Raw genomic sequence first — 19,871 nt, forward strand, 5'->3', positions numbered from 1 at the left:
TGGATCGGTTGTGGCCTTGGAAACTGTTTAATTGCAGGATTGTTTCTTTGATCATCCTTAATTGATTTTGTTATGCAGGTGTTGACAAACGGTGCTCTGAAAAAAATACGATAATATGTGGCTCTAGAGAAATAAGATTTGTTTCTCCAACCCCAAACATGGTTTTAAATCTCGTTCGAGACCGAGACGACTCGTCCAAGTTATATCTCGGTATCGTTCACTAATGAGATCAGTTGACATGGTTTATTCTAATTCAAAGGCATTTTTTTATTTAAAAAATCTTGTTTCAGATGACTCGGTCTTGTTCACGAAGGAGATGAGACAAGGCATCAAAACGAGTTTTAAAACCATGACCTCAAATCTTGACATTTGAGGAGGATGATTTGTATGAATTTAAATAAACTGAATTTTATATGAATCCAAAGAAACTAGTATATTTCATGTAAAGGGAGTATTTATGTTTTGAAATAAATGAGACAGTTGGGCCATTCAAAGCCAGAATATGTGTAGATTGTAAAATTGGGTATGGAGGCAGTTTTGGAACTTCAAGGGGAAATATATAAACTATATTAAAAAAGAGCTGCTATTGACATCCCCACTTTTACTATTATACCCCAATTACTTGAAATATTTATCACACCCCATTTAAAGATTAAAACACAAAGTTTTGACTCAAACAAATTCAGTTTATTATTATGATTAGGCTCATATAAATCCTAATTATATGCAGGGGCAGAGCTAGTAAAGAACTAGTGGGGACTAATTACAATCCCCCCCCCCCCCCCCACCCCCCCTCCCCTCCTTCCTTCCTTTCCATTTTTTTGGTTGAAGACATTACCTCTTGACCGGGCTTTCTCATATACTAATAGGAAATGACCTAAATATCAATTTTTTCAACTTCTAACAAAAATCCTCTAAATTTCTCTCTAAAATCATTCATCTTCAAGTTCTTTAAGTGTACAACTAGCCATAGGTTGTCCCCACTACAAGAAAATCCTGGCTCCGCCCCTAATTATATATATATATATATATATATATAAAATTAAAGTCTAACATAAAAAAAGGGTGAATCTCCATTTCATGCTCCAGGTTCAATATATTGAAGTTTTATATAATCAACAAAATTCACTGATAAAAAATTAATGATTTTGCCATTGATTTTTTATCAGTGATCTCATTGGTAATTTATTATTAATGTTTTGGGAATTAAAATGAACAGTGTACCAGAATCATAATTTTGTCAGTGAGAAACATAAAAAAAAAAATGAGATCTTGTATTGGCACCCCAGCTTTTATTTAGTCTCATCCATCCACTTATTTTCTTTATTTTTAATTGGGGTGTAATAATAAAATTTGAGATGCCAATAGCAACTCTCTAAAAGAAATGAATTTATTTATAACTGTATGTATATGTATTATACTAAAAAAAAACTTACTCAATATTTTGATCTTTTAGCGGTTCACCACCGGTTTCCTTGAACCATCGGTTTCAAATCGGCCCGTTTTTCGTTGAACACTTGTTCTTGGAGCTTATAAAAGGTGATATGTAAGGATAACCGGTCTGACTCATCCGGTCCAGCTCCAGTCATTGAACCGCTTATATTGTTTAAAACCGTATGAACGGACCTGTTGAATACCAGATGATCATCAAAAATGTGAAATATGTTTAGGATCTTCAAGATTTTAAAAATGTGGGACCCACAAATGGTGGGTCCATTTGGATTAGGTTTGGTTGTCAGATGTAGTGGGTTGCGATGGTAGACAATTCTTGGATAGTGGGATCCACACCCTTCGTTAAGTCATCAAGAAACTCAAAAAGACTAAATTGATTGGTGGGAGAAGAGAACCAACGGTTGAGACAAAATACTGACATTTGAGAATTTTATAGCATTAAGCCGACGGTGAGAGACTCCTACATTTAGACTTAAAAAGACCAAAAAGTACTTCTCACTCTAACATCCAAAAAAAAAAAAATTCCACATGTTTCAGCCTTAAGAGAGAGAAAATGTGTCAGAGAATATAGATTCCCTTGATCTGATTAAAGATTGAGTGACAATGATTTTTTATTTTTTTTAGTTTTTTTTTACAATTAAGCCTTATTACCAATACTAATACATCAGATCCCATCAGAACTTCGCGATTAAGTGTGTTTAGACCTGGAAAGTCGTTGTTTTACACTCCTCCAATTTTTGCTCTTAAAAAAAAAAGGTCTCATTAGTGTTGTGTAGAGTTGTAAGGGTCAGGGGTGACGCCTCAATCGTGGCATGTAATAATTTCTTTAGGATTTTTTTTTTTTTTTTTTTTTGAGATTTCTGGTTTTGGGAGGAAAAAAAAACGCATATTTGCAATTCCTGATTTCTTATAAATAGAGATTTCTAGGACTGTAAAATTTGGGAGAAAATAGTAATTGTTTCTATTCTGATCCATGGACGTAAACAAACTCTTGAACCACGTAAATCCTTGTGTGATTTTTTTCCTTTTTGATGTTTTGATTTTTCACAATTAATGCATACTTGGACAAATCTCTAAAATATTTTTTTTTTATAGATAAATAAAGGGAAAATTACTTAAAGGACCTTGGTGAAGGGATTTCTTTTTAATTAGGCCTTGATTTTTGGGTTATTGCTTGATAGTCCATTTAATAAAACTTTCTTTTCTTAATGGTCCCTCAACCTCATCTCAGTTTATACTATTTTTGAAATGCCTAAATTACCATTTTTTTCTTCTTCTTCACATACTTAGGTTTTTCAATTGCGATTCCAATCATTTCTAACATTTTATTATTATTATTATTGTGAATGACGAATGCGAATGACATAGTTCTAATTTTGAGCATTTAGATATATTTTTTGATCTATTTCGACAATTTAAAATAAAAAAATGAAGAATGAAATTGAGATTAAAAAAGTTATTGTGTCAAGCTCACCACTTTTTATTTATTATTAAGTTCAACATTTTAATTTTCGAGCTCATCAATTTTTATTTATTCTCAAGCTCGCCAATTTTATTTATTGTTGAGTTTGAATTATTTTTTTAAATGTTGAACTCGACTATAAAATTGTTGAACCCAAAAATACAAAGTGGTGAGCTCAAAACTGGTAAAACCCACCCGTTTTCATTTTATAAGTTTTTTCAATTGAAATACATGGAAAGATTGACTAAAAACTTGACATAACGACTTGTGTAGATGATTTCAAACCAAAAGAACCATTCTTAATCGATTTTCATCCAAAAATGAAATAAATATTTTTTGAAAGAATCCTCTACTCTTTACATACATCTTCAAAATGCTTGAAAAATCCTTGAAATTGACTTATTCTTCCTTCTCAAATCCTTTCCATTGGAATGGAGTCTCTGAAACCTGATTAGGATGTCCAAAATCCAAAATTTTGGATGAAAAATGGTGAGTTTGAATGGTAAGGGTGTTTCAATATTTCAATCGTAAGAGATTTGTGGAGTGAGGTTCAGAGACTGGTTAGAAATAAAAGTTTTACTAAATGGACCACTAAAAGAAGCTCTAAAACTTAGGGACTAATTAGAAAAAAATCCCTCCCCAAGGTCTTTTAAGTGATTTTTTCCATAAATAAACTGTTTGATTAGAATCAGTTTGAAAATTATTTAACACATCATAATCCAACATCTTTTCTAGGTTAACAATCCGTTGGCATTTTTCACAATTATGTTATTTTCTAAGTATCTTTGAAAAATATTTTTATGGTGTCTTTTCATTTTAAAAGTAAGGATTTTACTGTCGTTGTTCAATGGCAATTTTGTAAATAATACTAATTATTAAAAGAGTTTTTTTATTTATAAAATTTAATCGAGTAATGATGGTAGCTATGTGATTTTCGCTTAAAGAGTAGAAAAATGAAGAAGGATATTTCGAGTAGGAAATTTGGTAGAGATAAGATTGAAGAAAGGGTCTTTAAAGCATGAGATTTGTCATGGGAGATGGGGGTTTTTATAGAGTTTTGGGATACCTTTTTAGGTCAAAAGGGTCCAATAAAGAAAATGTAAGTAAAATGCCATGAGATTTTAGGAGAATGTGATTGGAATTTGAGATTAGTGGAGGGTAAAAATGGGAAATGAGAGGCATTAGACATTTGACTCATGTCTTTGGGTGAAGCCCATGTGGGGTTGCCCATTCTCATGAGTTTGAGTGAAAATCAAACCAAATTGGGTGTGGGTGGTGATTTGAGAGAACGATTTAAGTGACGGAATTAGATGAGTTGATTAAGGGAGAGTGGTGAGATGCAACATGCAAGGCCGGAGCTAGTAAGGAGGTGGTGGGGGCAGTTGCCCCCATAGAACTTTGAGACACCCCTATATTTTCAACTAATTACATGCCCTATTTGTCCTCACTCCCTCACCTCTCTCTCCATTTTCCCCCACATCCTCACCTCCTTCCAATTTTTGCCCCCTTTCAATTTTTTGTTAATGACATTGCCTCTTGACCGGGCCTTCTCATATACTAAATGAAAATTACCTAAATATCATTTTCTTCAAGTTCTAACAAAAAACCTCTGAATTTCTCCGTAAAATCATTCATCTTCAAGTTCTTCAACTATACAACTAACCATAGTTTGCCCCCAATACAATAAAATCTTGGCTCTGGTCCTGATAACATGGGGGGTAACTTCTGAGATGGTTTTAGAGAAAACGATGGGGTTTGGTTGATTGAATTAAGGAGGGTGAAGGAGGTGATGACACAAGACAAGTTTGTGAAAATGGGTTTTTGTACTTTTGTGGACCTTGACATGAGTCAAAGGCCTTTAATATGGCATTGAAACTAAGTTAAGGCAATGAATTAATAGATGGTGATGGGCTTAGAGTGGGTAGGTTTAGGGTTTTAATGGCTTGGAGTTGGTTTAGAAATTGGATGGGCTTAGGTTAAGATAATGGACTTTGTAATGGGCATGTGTTTTAGGTTAGGTATAGAAATGGGTTTTTGGGGTGGTTTTGAAAATGCATGAGTGCATGAGAGAATGTAAAAATGATATTTATTGTGGGCCCATGAGTCCGTTAAAGGTCTTTGGTCTTTTATTAGAACAAAATGGTGGATTTTCAGATATTTGGGCCCTTAGGCCTTTTGGTTGACATTTTGTCTTGAAATGCATTTTAATGGACCTCTTTTCGATGTGGGTCCGTGCAAATTGCGGTGCTTATACTTACAAGAAAACTCTTATTTTTTTAACTAAAAAGACAAATAAAAACACTTTTGAAGGAGAATTCGTGGAAGAAATATAGTTGTGGTGGGTGTATCTTGTTGATACTTTATTTAAGGATAAATCTTGACCATTGGATTTTGAGTTTTTGGAATCATGTGTTTTCTCGTGAATCAATTTTCGGGACTCAACCCTTAGTAAATACTATAGCATAATTATAAGAAATCCTTGTTTTTTTAACACTAATAGGCAAAATGTTTTTTTTAATGAATTTTTTCCCTAAAAAGTAAACTTTTCACATTATCATTTAATAACAAATTAGAAAACACAAAAAAAAAAAAACACATTTGACATCATAAAATTAAATATAAAAAAAATGTTCGTCGATTGAATATATTAGTGAAGTATACAAGAATTATTTACATATATATCATTAATATATGCTTAATTGCTTATTAAACATATAGCACTTCAAGTGGTGATATCTACAAATTGGATTCTAGCATTTCTCATTATGGGCCCTAAATAGATCATGAGTGGGCTCCAAGCCCAAGAAGAAAATACTCGTTTTAATCCAATAATAGGGTTTTTTTTTTCCTAATCATCATTATCAACGAAAGTAATAAAATATTTGATCAGGACTCATGCAAGGGGTTAGTGCATTTTTGCTCTTGACCACAAAACCTAAGGAAACGCTCCTCGTCTACATTCATGGGAACGGTGGACTTGAAAGAGCTGTTGAGTGGGCTTCAAGCCCATATAGAAAATGTTCTTCTGATGCCAATGTTTAGAAATCACCAATCAGACCGATTTTTTGTACTATAGCTCATCACGGAGTGATGGGGACTGTGGATTCGAAAGAGTATAGCTCTACCCAATCCACATTTAACTGAAACTCGATCTCTACTCACAAACCCGTGCAAGAGAATAGTAATGAGAAGGAATGACAAAGAAAAAAAATAAAATTGATAATCAGAATATTTTCTCGAATTCTTAGACTAAAAAGTTCTAGACTATGCACATCAAGTTGTTCGGTCCGTCTACTCCTACAACAACAACAACAACAATAATAAACCCTGAGGAGTTGGCTCAACAGCAATTTCGGACCGATAAGCAGTTAATGCCCGTAGGTCATGAGTTCGATACCCAATATGAGCATTAATTCCTCTGGGGCCACCCACGAGGGCACACTCTCACTTATTTGGTGTGTGTGATGTGTGGACATTGCACATACCCCAGGACTAGTCCTTGGACAAGACCATGATCTATGGACTGGGCAAAAGCCCAGATACGGACCTGGTCCACTGTCTACTGGGATACAGGTTATCAAAAAAAAATAATAATAAAAATAATATTTATTTATGTATGTTGGGTCACAAGGGTACTAATAAATGGGGTTGAGAGGGATGGATGTGAGCGTTTTGGCTCTAATATTGGAACTCCAGCACAACCCATGTCACATATAACGCTACTGTACAAGATGTTGCAATCAAAGTGCTGATTCTGATTTCCTGTTATTGGATCCTTTCAGAATGTTGGTTGGTATGAACTGGGTTCCATTTGTTTGGATCTCAAAAAAAAAAAAAAAAAAAAAAAAAAAAAGAATGACAAAAATTCAAAGATTTGGAAGAAAAAAAAAAGTAAAAAAAAAATTCTATTGCCACATCAACTTTTTTTCTTATTGCACACTAACTACTTTTCCACATCAATTTTTATTATTATTCCAGACTAGTAGACATAGATGCTAAGATTGACCTAATCTCAAGCAACTTAGCTATTTTGGTAAAGTTTGTGGAGTATTGTTGTTAACCAACCAATTACTCCAAAAGATCGATCCGTCGGAGAAGGGAAGAACAATGAATATAAGAGGGTCACTGGGCTTGACTAGTGTATGACCCACCTAAAAGTGGGGGGAAATATACATTCAACACTCCCCCTCACCCATAAGAGTGGAAAGATTTGAATCCATGACTTATACGAAGCCAAGCGCTCTGATACCATCTTAAATTTGGGGGTTCGACTCAAAACCAATTGACAATAAGTGGAGAGGTCCAAAAGCTTATAAGGAGAGAGACAATGAGTGGCTGATATGATATGGGACTAAACTCAACACACCCCCGCACGTGTGGGCCAGACCGAGGCAAAGCACGTGGAGATATGAACTAGGTAACGTGGAGGAGAGAAAGGCTCGCTTTGATACTATGATAAGTTTGGGGGTTCAACTCAAAACCAATTAGCAATGAGTGGAGAGACCTAGGAGCTTACAAGGAGAGAGACAAGGCAATGAATGTCCGATTTGGGACTAAACTCAACACGCCTTGGCACGAGTGGTATATCTATCGCACCTGATTTTATCTGATGCTGACCTATTTGAACCCTCATCGAATTGCATTTAATTCCTAATATTGAAATCAAATAAGGGATATTATCTAGATCTGACCTGACTATTATCAAAGAAGTGTTGGGTCGACCTGAATTAGATCCGAATCCGATCCATTGACATCCTATTTTGAGGCTAGAAAAGTCCTTAAAGATTAAACATCAAAAAATGAATCCTATCAGGCTTATATAGAACTTAAAAACAGAAAATAGAAAATCCTGCTAGTTGATCTAAACATTATTTGATTTTAAAAAATACTAATTGATACCTACTCAAATTAAGAATCCTAATTGATATAGTGATCCTAAATACAATATATTTTAATAAATCTCTTATTATACCTAGGGGTGCAACTTGGTCCGGTTCAAACCGAGAACTGAATGAAACCGATAGCTTAGGGGTGATGTGGTTCGGTTTGGAACAAGTTGTGATTCAGTTCCAAGTTACAAAAATGGAGAACCAATCAATTTGGTCCAGTTATCGGATCAAGCTTGTGTAGAACTAAACCAAACCCTTATGCAATATATATATTATGAATTATTTTAAGAATAAGGACATAGATTAATGATCTTTTATAGATAAACTAATGAGTTTTTATGGATAGATTCCTGATTTATTGTATGAAATTTTATGTTTGTTTTTTCATTAAAAAATGTTACTTACAATTTATAAAATATTAGCAATCCATAGAACCTAATTATTCCAATGGAATTTGGTTCGGTTCTGGTTCTTATTTAGTGGAATTGACCTATGTCTATTCGGTTCCAATTTGACCTCAAATTGAACCGAACCGAACTGAACCAAGTTGCACCCCTATTTATACCATGTATGTATCATGCATCTTTGTATTATAAATATTGTTCTCGATTCTCAAAGAGGACACTAATGTTGCAAACCAACTCAATTTAATTAAATGGATCCTAAAATGGGACATGATTGGACCTATTAAGCCTCAAAATGAGCATAACTTAAGTTCCATTGTGGGATCAATACATCATACATGGATCTCCATTGGCCTCATTTTGGGTTTATTGAAATATTAATTATCAACCAATGGAATTTAGAAAGATTTTATTCAAGAAGGCAGTTCTCTTCGTAGAGAAATACTTGAACACATTTCTTTATGGATATACACATTACATTACAAATCTGCTTGCATAACTATTTCTAGATCAAAAATTAAATTAATACTTTTGTGAGCAATTCCTAATCATTGAATTTGAGCCTTTCATAAAGACCCTTATCAGTCATCCATGTGTTGCCTTAATTGGTATCCATGTCATTGTCTTCCTTCTGGATCACCTTCACCTTGGCTTGCTCAGCTTGACCATCTCAAAGAAGCAAGGTGTTGTGTAATTGACATGTATTTTGTTCCCCTCTCTTTATTTATTTATTATTTTTTAATTACAATTACGAAAAAGGAAATTGTGTAATATTTTCATGTGGGTTTCTTTTTCTTTCTATATTTGGGGAGATAAACAAGTTTTAGTAACCCTCAATTTTATAAATAGAGATCTCTAGTGGTGTAAAAAACTCAAGGGAAAAATATTAATTGTTCTTGATCTGATTTGATCCGTGGATGTATGCATATTGTCGAACCACGTAAATTCTTTTTTTTTTTCACAAAAGAGTCCTCTACCCTCTTATCAAATTGTCTTGTTTGTCAGAGTGTTTTTGACAAGCACCACATTAATGTCCTAATAAAATTGTTTGATCAGAGGAGAAGACAGTCCATAAGAGAGGAAAATGAGAATTTAAAGGTTTCACTACTGGAGAAGATCTCTACCATGCCAATGATAAGCATTCGAGGAGTGCATCATTGGAAAAGTTGCAGCAAGTCTTTTTTTTTTTTAGTACTCAAACCCATTGGCTAGACTTAAAAAGATCAACAAGATTTAATTTTTATAGGTCTTTTCAAACTCATAAGATTTTATATTCTTCATTCTTAAAGAAGAGAGATTCTTTTACTATGAGCACCTCGAGATTCTTTGGTAATTTCATATGAATTGGGGTCCTCTTAGCAAAAATTGATGTGGCAATAGAATCCCTCTTAAAGAAATATTGAAATAGAGAGGCCAAGTACATATTCATGGCATCATTGGTCTCTAAGAGAGAGAGAGAGAGAGAGAGAGTAAAAAAAAGACCCATTTGGAATGTAAGGAGGGGGTGGGGGATGGGGTGTGAGTCAAAAAGGGACAGAAGTAGTGAAAGGAGCCGATCGAGCTTCTATGTCTTGAAAAGGCTGCACAATTTGCTGTCTTTTCTTTTACTTTTTTTTCTTTCTACCTTTAATAAATAAATAAATAAAGTTATAGTAAGAAAAAGAATGTAAAAAAAATGATGGAAGAGATTAAAAAATGGTAAAATTTTTATCAGTTATAGGTTTGGAAGGGAATCCATGTGTCAGGCATGAGAACATCTTGGTGTTTGGATGTGAGTCCTTTTATGCTCAGATATATTCTGCAATTCTGTGCTCTCCCCTTCCCCTCCTTATGCTCGATTACCCATGCATCACGTTCACCCCCACTTCTCTCCCTCCTTAAATAATCCAGTCTCTCTCTCTCTCTCTCTCTCTCTCTCTTATATACAAGGGATTATCTTCCATGCATGTCTTATACATATATGAGAAGTTTGTATGAACTATTCTTATCCATTGATAGAACTAGGTGCCTTCCTTCAATTATCATCTAATCAAGAGGAATTGATTTTTTTTTATTATTATCGAAAACCCAAGTATTTGGGCCTTTTCGAGCACTGGACTAATCATCAAGACACATGCAATCCCTTCCCCCTCTCATGCACCAGGTGATTTCAGGGTAAATCCCCAAGGGTAGCTCTTATGGGTGATTCGAACTCAAGACCTCAACTTCGTGAGACGTGGTCTTGCCTATCCCACCAACCCTTTTGGGTTAAATGAGAGAATTAAAAAAAAAAAAAAATCAGTATTCACAAAATCTCGAATGATTGAGTTTTGTAAATTAGGTATGTCCTCAATACATATGGGTGTGTGTGATTGGTCTATCCGGGATTCTCTGAAGTATTAGATTGATTTTTCTTCAAGAAAAAAAAATATCATCATCCATCTCATGTGACTTCAAACAATGACTTTTCCAGGCTCAACTTTAGAGTTTTTTTATCTGAATTATCAGAAGACAGTTATATGTATCTTGGTTTATGTATATGGTATACAAATTGTCATTGTGACCAAGGAGTTATCCCAAAGATTTTGGAGTATAGGTAAACAAATTGCATATTGCTTAATTCAACTTTTGTTGAGTCATGTTTTCTTGTTATTGAAAGTATTTTAATATCCGTGTGGAGACCATTTTTGTCACGCAACACGATAAAGACACGTGCCCCAAAGAAACAAATAGGGACCCAGTAAAAAATTATAAATCGAAGTCTTAAATCAAGTCAGTGATTAGGAAAGTACTGAGTTCTATGCCCTGAGCCAAATGCATTACAGTAAGAAGGGAGTAGAGATACTCTTCCTGCCATATGAAGCATGATTTTAATCAAGCACTAGAGGCACGGTCAACACTACCTCAGATATTGTGGGTAATAGGGAATCAATGATCATACCGAGGTATGAAAACGATGCCATTAGACTATTATTGACCGAGGTAAGAGTTGAAAGTGTGCAATTCAACATCATTGCTCAAGTCGAACATAAGTTCGATACAAACCAAGATCATTTAAACAGAAGCACAACTAAGGCCTTGGGTTAATAAGTGTAGGTTGTGAGTTTTTTTATTAAAAAAACTAATCAATTCGGTCAAACCTCAGGTTGGACTTGAAACCTGCAACCTAATAAGACAAAGACTTTTAAACTAAATAAGAACTCTTCCATACACCAAGTCCTTTCATTCATGAAAATGAACACAAAATTTATTAGGACAGGTGAACGTGACATGACTTGACTCACCCACCCCTAAAATATGGAGTTGTCCTTACAAGAAGAGCATAGCCTGAACTCCTAAGCTTATTTAAGTCTAGTTCACATCTGGGTGATATCGCATAGGGATCTAAACCCGAGATCACATTTTACCCTCACTCGTTCTTGGTTCGATCCCTTACTTGTATCTAACCTAGCCCTTAGCACATAAACAACCTCAAGTAAGTATTTGAGTTCGCACGCATCCTCTAACATTGATAAATGCAAAATCAAACCTTATCAGACTGATGAGACATCATGTGTTAAAAATCTTTCATACTTTGTATTAATAAATTTGAAACATTTATGTATCAAACCCAATTACTTGCTTACAAGTGAAGGACACATCTTTCAAAGCACTCAAATACATCTCAACTACCTAGCTCATTTTATATTTGGATCAGTTGTGTGATGACACTCTCTAAATTTTGACTATAAAAATCCCCTCTAAAACTAAAGGTGGCAGGGATGAAAAAAATCTTGACATGTTAAAAATATCCCTCTACAAATCAATTGTTCATCTTCTTCTCCACTCTTTATCCTTTACTCTTCTCTGTTTTTTATCATTTTTCTAATAAAATCTTTGGAGGATTTTTGACAGGCACCACACCAGACCTTAATCCTTATTCATTTTACCTTATGTCATCCAAGAGCTGAAGAAACTATGAAGTGAAGCTTCCTAATCAAGCTTGCCATCTCCATCATCTACATTGAAGCTCAAGGTTCATCTTGAGAAGTGGAAGCTCAAAAGAACCTCCACAACCTGCTTGCACTATTTCAATGCACATTATTTTCATTGTTTTAGAGCAATCAACTTGTATATTTCTATTAATTGGAGTAGAATTGATTTCCTTTTCTTCATTGTCTATTAGAGCTACTCATGCATTTTCTCGATTGTGTTTATTTCTAATTAATGATAGCATTCAACTCCATAAGCACAAATTTCCTTTTAGCTTAATTGGTATGTGTTGGTGTCGCATAGCACGCCAAAAGTATACCCTCAAATTAATCATCCACTTTTGATTCTATGGGCAATATCTTCCATCAATATTTCCATCCTTATTAAAATAGATCCAATTAAAGTAACTAAAATGATCATTTTAAATCATCAATTTTTAACAAACATTCATCTTTATGGGTGTTAGTATTATTTATTAAGTTTACACTTCACAGATAACAATTGGAAAAGAGTATCAAAGGTACAAATGAGATTTGGAAAGATATTCTAAGTGGTCCATTAGAAAAAATGAAATCCATGTACACTTAGTGGGAGGAAAAATACAGAAAAAGGAAACCTTAGGAATATTTTTCCATCTTAACCAGCTTAATTGACCCTTTTTTTTTTTTTTTCTTGTCAAGCTACGATAAAAAAAAATATCTTTAAACTAAGAATCATTTATTCCTCCTTGCAAAGATTTTTGACAATTTGTTACTGAAACATCTATACTATTATAATGAAGTTGCAAACTTGGCAGAGTTGGTAAAGGTGTGTGGAGTGTTGATCTCACGACCTAGGTTCAAAACTCTTTGACCCATCTTCATGCGGACCACTAACCACACTTTTTTCTTGAAAAATAAAAATATTGATTGAAATTTATATTAAATATATTTTTTTTAAAGTTACAGGAATATCTTTGAACAATCCATTATTATATTGTTAAGTAAAAAAATATGCAATGGCAAGAACCCATGAGTTTGCTAAGTGTTTGACATGATTGATTTGTGTATCCACCAATTAGGTCTAAAATTAGGTTGAAATCGCACTATTCAACATATGGTTGAAACGAATTAGAAGGAAAAAAAAAACACACCATTCTTACAAATCAATATAAAGTTTCTAGGGTTAATTTGCTTTTCATGGGAATCCCTATGAAATAGTTTTCCATCTTGGCCATACCTTCGATCATATTGTCTGGTGCAAGAATTTTCCAAACTCAAAGGTTTAGTTTCGATTTTGAGGGAGGTAAATGTAATATATTTAATTAATGAGAGAGGAAAGAAAAAAAAAACTAAGAAGTAATAAAAAATTATATAATTAAGTATTTTCGTAGCTGAGACTTGAGAGAACTATAACCAAAACTTGCCTTTTCAACTTATCTATTTATAAATTCTCCCTTCATAGAAGCATTTATTTCCCATATATCTAAGGATTGAGTATAAAAAACAAAACATTAATTATAGTGCCCAACAGTATTGTAAAGTTAAAAAAAAAAAAACTATGAACATGGAAAGAGCGGCATTAATGGCTTTACTAAAGCAGCTCTTTTGTTTTTTTTTTTTACTTTCTTTTAATAAGAATTTTTCCTTCTTTTCAATACTTTCTTAGTCCCCACACTTGTGCTTCATGATCTTTTCTTCCTAAACTAAAATCTCTCCGACAAGAGTTTTTCATTTAAGCCACATGATCCTACTTTCTATGCTTCTTAGAGTGATAATGATAGATTTGATCTAGTGGATCACTGATTCCATTAAAACAAAAAACAAAAAATTAAAAATGGAGTGTTATAATGATGGACTTAACAAATGACCACCAACAAGAACGAATGGACATTTTTTTTTTTTATTCATAGATTATTCATTTCTCGAGATCAAGGATTAATCTTTCATTCAACCAATTGTATGTTCTATTTTAAAAGGACCATGCAATTATACGAAGAACTTAGAGAATAAGATGCAATGTATTACGAAGCATGAAAAACATTATATCATTTTCGTGTATTTCATCATAAATGGTAGGTTGTGGTAGAGTTAGAATGATACATTTAGTATATGAGTCGTGATAATATGACGCCCTCCCCCCCTCTGACACATGCCCTCTTACGCATTTGTCTCGGGATGCACAATTATGTGTATCCCGAAGTAAATGGGGGCGTGTGTCAGAGGGGGGGCGTCAGGAAATCATTACACTTAGTATATACCAATCATTATCTACCACATTAGGAAGTATTTAACCTTACGATATTTAACATTACGAAATTAAGATTACTTTCTATACCTTGGTTGATGTAATCCCTATAAATACAATGTCAAGGTTCACCTAACGATCATTCAAGTTATTAATAAAGTTTAATTTCTATATATAGATTGTACTATCTTTAGATTAAGAATCTTAATTCATGGTAGGTTCTTTTTTTTTCACAATCAAGATCTATATGCATGGTAACACAAACAGAAATATAATATAAAAAGTAAAATTAGGTAAAGCATGATTTTGTTGTTCCCTTTTTTATAATTTTAGAGCACTAAAGTTATAAAAAAAAACAAAAAATTGAAAAAGAAGAAGGGATCTACCTAGATTTTTAAGTTTATAATATACAAATAGAATAATGGACAACTTAATCTATAATTATTAGTTACAAAATGTGGGGCAATTTCATCATTCAAAATAAATGGTGTTGACAAAGGAGAATCATGTAAGGTTTTGAGAGAGATGTTTAATTCAACATTAAGGGGGAATATGTAAATAGTATTGAATTTGTGGTCTGTCCAATAAAAGAAACTAAAATGGGTTCTACACTAATGAAGAGAGGTACAGGTGAATTAGAAGAAAGAAGACTTAAAGGATCTTAAAAAAGAAAAGTTTTGTAGACCATTTGATTATATATATTAAGGTTTCGACACCACTGACTTGAAGCCCAAGCACTTGGCTGGCATAGGTACAATTTAAATAATATATAATATATAATTTATATAATATAAGAAAGAAAAGAAGGAAAAAGAGAAAGGGGGAGAGAAAAAGAGAATAAGTTGTTTTTTCAAAAGTGTGGGAGAGATAGAGGAATCCAAGTAATCCAAACACTTGAAGACAAATCAGTTTCAGAAGAGAAAAGCAACCTTTGCTTTCCAACACAGAAAATAAAAAGAAAGAAAGAAAAGCAGATTTTAAATCTCTATAATTCTAGTAAATTACATCTGTATTCACTCACCATACATTTTAAACTCAACCCTCAAGTCAGATTAACTTGTTGACTCATGAGTCAACTCAGATATTATAATAACATAGCCTTATCATAATAAAATGGGGTCAAATTAAGGAATTATTACGTTCCATTAATCCACTATGTACAAAATCAAGTATTCTATTTTATAAAATAAGAAAAATATTGAACTAACTTTGTTCAACACTACACTGACATTGTAGTGTGCAAAGAACCATAGATTTCTTTCCTTGTATCCCAAGAAAGAAATCTATGATTCTTTGTGCATTACCACATCAGCACAATGTTAATGTAATGTCGAATGAAGTCAGTGGAGCATGACTCATAAAATAATTAATATATTATCATTATTAATAAATTTCTTGTCTAGCTTAGAATTATTTTTTTCTTTTCTTTTAATGATTGGTCGTCCAGACCATAGGCCCGACTGGCAGAGTGAGGCAACTGACTTCTTAGAGCATCATATCTGACTATAAATAAATGAATAAAAATATAAAATTTTAATATATTTTAAACTCAATCAACTACCCTAATGTGACAAGCTTAGAAACCGTTGATCTGTGCTCCTCAGTATACACAATTGCATTTCACCATTAAAAAATGTATCTCGAGGGGAACCGTGTATACCAAGGAGCATAGATCAACGGTTTTCAAGCTTGTCACATCAGGTAGTCGATTGAGTTTGCCACATGGGGTAACCAAATTACCACGACTCTTTAAAATAATATAAGTACTTAATTTTTCCAAAAGAATTTAATACAAGTGTTATAACTTAGTTGAGTTTTTGATCTGACTCGATACGTTTTCGCATTGGCTTGATGAGTTAGTTCAAGAAAGTATTGCAGTCCAATAGAGTTGACTCAACGAGTTTAAAACCATGGTCTCTCTTTCTTTAACCCTCTATATTTAGTGGTAGCTGGGGTGCAATTCCAACCGCACAGCTTCATCTTTTTTTTTCTCTCTCACACAAATAAGTTGCCCAAGCCAAACCCCACTAAATTTAGCAGAGCTTTGCTAAGTTTAGAGGAGGTTTCCCCATCAAAAGTAGGAAAAAAGAGTAGCTATGATTGTTTTGTGCCAACGCAAAAGGTGGTTTGTTGGTTGGGTTATTTGAAAGCAAATGAGTGTGGAGCATAGACCCCCTTTGTGTTTCATAAATACTTGTTTCTTCCTCTTCTTCTTCTTCAATATCTCTACCCTTTTTTAAGCTTAGTTAATGGAGTTTGTTTCAGGTACTATTGGTGGGGGGCTATGGTTTTTCTATGGTTGCATCATGATCATGGCCATATTCTTCTTATAATGATGATGATGTTTATACATAGAAGGAGTATTTGCATGCAATGCATGTATGCATACATGCCTGGCTCCCTGTATGCCATTTGTAGAGTCCATCAAGATTTGATGGTCTTCATAGATGGCGTACGAGGAGCCATGCATATTGCATGTGGTATATATGCTATGTGCTACATCATCATCATCACCATCATCTCTCTCTCTCTCTCTCTCTCTCTCTCTCTCTCTCTCTCTCTCTCTCTCTCTCTCTCTCTCTCTCACACACACACACATATTGAAGAGAAAGGGCACCATTGTAACAAAAATTTACAGGTACCCTTCATGTCCAAAGCAGCCAAGCAGGTTTATTTATATATTTATTTATTTGCCATTTAGAGAAGTAATATTGAGTTTGTTTTAAAATTTTAAAGATTTTTTTTTTAAGGAGAGATGTTAACAAGTGTATCAAACTATGATTTTATTTTGATGTTTATATTTGATTATACACATTTTGATTCTGGGCCTTCTAATAATAATTAAAGATTAAATTGGCCATAAGAGAAGAGCTTCTTCTACCACATTTTTCAGACCATCCCATAATTTTCCTATTTTTAGATTTGACCTAGTCTTTAGATTTGACCTAGTCTATAGAAAAAGTCAATTGATCTGATGGTTAGGATCTAATAGAAAAGTATTAGAGATAGATGTTCTTTATGTGAGTTTGATATGGTGCATTAAGGTACACCATAATTAAATGGATCCTATTTCTAACATTCCATTTTTTAATCATCTGTTGTGCAAGAGAAGGTCCATTGATCTCTCTCTCTCTCTCTCACACACACACACACGTGTGGGTTAATTACAAAAGGTCAAGGTCATTTGAGATTGAGATCAGTACTCGTTGTCTAGGGATGAGTAGGGATACATTTTGAAACTCGTCTGAGTGACTCAAAACTTGGCCAATTTGGATTTGGAGGTGACTCAGCCCCGAAATGGAATCACCTTGACGAGTCAACGTAGTAAATGATCAAGTCAACTTGGCCAAGTCATCTTTAAAGGAAGAATCATCAAGTCAACTCGACCTAGTCATCTTGAAAATGTGAGGAACATCTCGTGAGAGAAAGACCCAATGAATGTGGAATCTTTGGGGGTTAAGGTTAATTTTGTTGTTGTTGATCTTCCAAGGTTGTTTTTAAAATAAAATAAAAAAGGCAAGGAAGATTAAGAGATAGACATATTTTGTATTTAATTTTTTTTATGCCCCCATGATTTTAAACTAGTGGCATACCACCCCCGACCTCAGTGTTTCAATTAACATATATGACTTACATGCCACAACGTTCAACCTTAAGTTGAAAACCTCTTAAGGTCTGTTTGGATTGAGAGAAACGAAGAGAAGAGAAAGTAACTTTCTCTCCACCCGATTTGGATAGATAGGAGAGAGAAAAGGAGAAAATAATAGAAAAGAAAGTAATTTGCTCTATTTTCTCACTTTCGATAGATAGGAGAAAATAATGGCATGCCACCTTTGAACTCGGTGTTTCAATTAACATAAATGACTTAAATGCCATAATCTTCAACCTTAAACTGAAAATCTTTTACAGTCTGTTTGGATTGAGAGAAATAAAGAGAAGAGAAGAGAAAGCAACTTTCTTTCCATCCGGTTGGGATAGATAGGAGAGAAAAGAAGAAAAAATAATAGAAAAGAAAGCAATGTGTTACATTTTCTCACTCTCTCCAAATCTCTCGGATGGGAAGGAGAAAAAATTGAACAATTTTCTCTCCTACTTTCTCTTCTCTCCTCACTTAACTTCACAAACAAGAGAAATGGAGAGAACCAATTTGTTTCTCTTCTCTCCATTTCTCTCAATCCAAACAAAGTGCTTTGGGATTAAAATTTTACCATAATACAACCTTAAGATTCGCTCTCCTTCAAAACTCAAGAAGAAGAAGATTGACTCTTGGAGAAGTAAAAAGATAATTTTTTAGTTAAAAAAATCAGTTTCGATAAGATATTGAAGACTATGGTGGAATACGTTAAAAATAATTTACTGTTACCAACTTGAAGATGATAGAGTTTTAGGGAAAGCCTCCAACCATAGGATTGTGTATCCTTCAAACCTCAAGAACAAGAAAGGGTTTGTGAATTTCTTTTTTATTTTAAATCAAGGATTTTCTACAAGACATTGAAGACAAAGTTAAATAGGTAAACATAGTTTACTTTAGATGTTGAGCTTTAAAATGACAGATTTTATGGGAGAAAATCAAAATGTTTTAGGTTAAAAGTTGAAGATGAGAGCATTCAGGTCATTTACATTAGTCTCGTAGAGATGACCTAGGTCAAGAGGAGCATATCATCCATCAGTTTGAGAATAAGAGAGTGCCTTTCAAAGAGAGAAACTTCTTGAAAATGCATAATTCTCTCATGAGGATGTAGGACAATCCCAACTGAAGCAGGACTACATATTTTATTTACACCTATGTTACCCAATTCGTTGCTACTAGTCCGAATCGCGAATCAATACAAAGCGAACGACCAGTTCACGGTATGATTTGTATTGGATTCGTAAAGTTAAACAAACCACGTCCGAATCACGAATCAATACGAAGCGAACCAGTTCATTGTATTGGATTTGTAAAGTCAAGCGAACCACGAACTAACCGAATTGTGGTTGGGTTCCACAAACCAAAACATCAAGTTTGATGAACTCAACAATGTGTTTTGGCGAACCATTTTTTTAATTGTACAGTGAACCAAGCTAATTTATTATATTTTTTATTGTTCAGATTTAAAATTTGAATAATTTAATTTTATTCAACTCACCCTTATATTATGCTAAATGTTGGTGAAACTGATGACATGCATCCCTTGACTTCAGTCTTCGAAATAGACTAAAGGGAAAAGACTTAAATGCCCTCATCTAATCCTCTAATAAATAAATAAATAAAAATCCAAACTTTTCTTCTCAAAAACAGTCGTCTTCAACATCTTTTTGGACAAGTTTCTTAACCCTCATCACCTATTTCTAAGTTCTTGTCTACTTCAAAGCTTTCAACCACCAAATCTCAAGACGATTATAGGGTTTTTGACAAAGGTACTGGTTATGGTGGTGGCGACCATGGTGATGGAAGTTGTGGTGGAAGAAGGGTTAAGCTGATCGAATAAGTAGTGGAGGGTTATT

The sequence above is a fragment of the Akebia trifoliata genome, chromosome 15 (genome assembly GCF_017979445.1).
Source record: "Akebia trifoliata isolate Shusen 1 chromosome 15, ASM1797944v1, whole genome shotgun sequence".
NCBI classification, from domain to species: Eukaryota; Viridiplantae; Streptophyta; class Magnoliopsida; order Ranunculales; family Lardizabalaceae; genus Akebia; species Akebia trifoliata.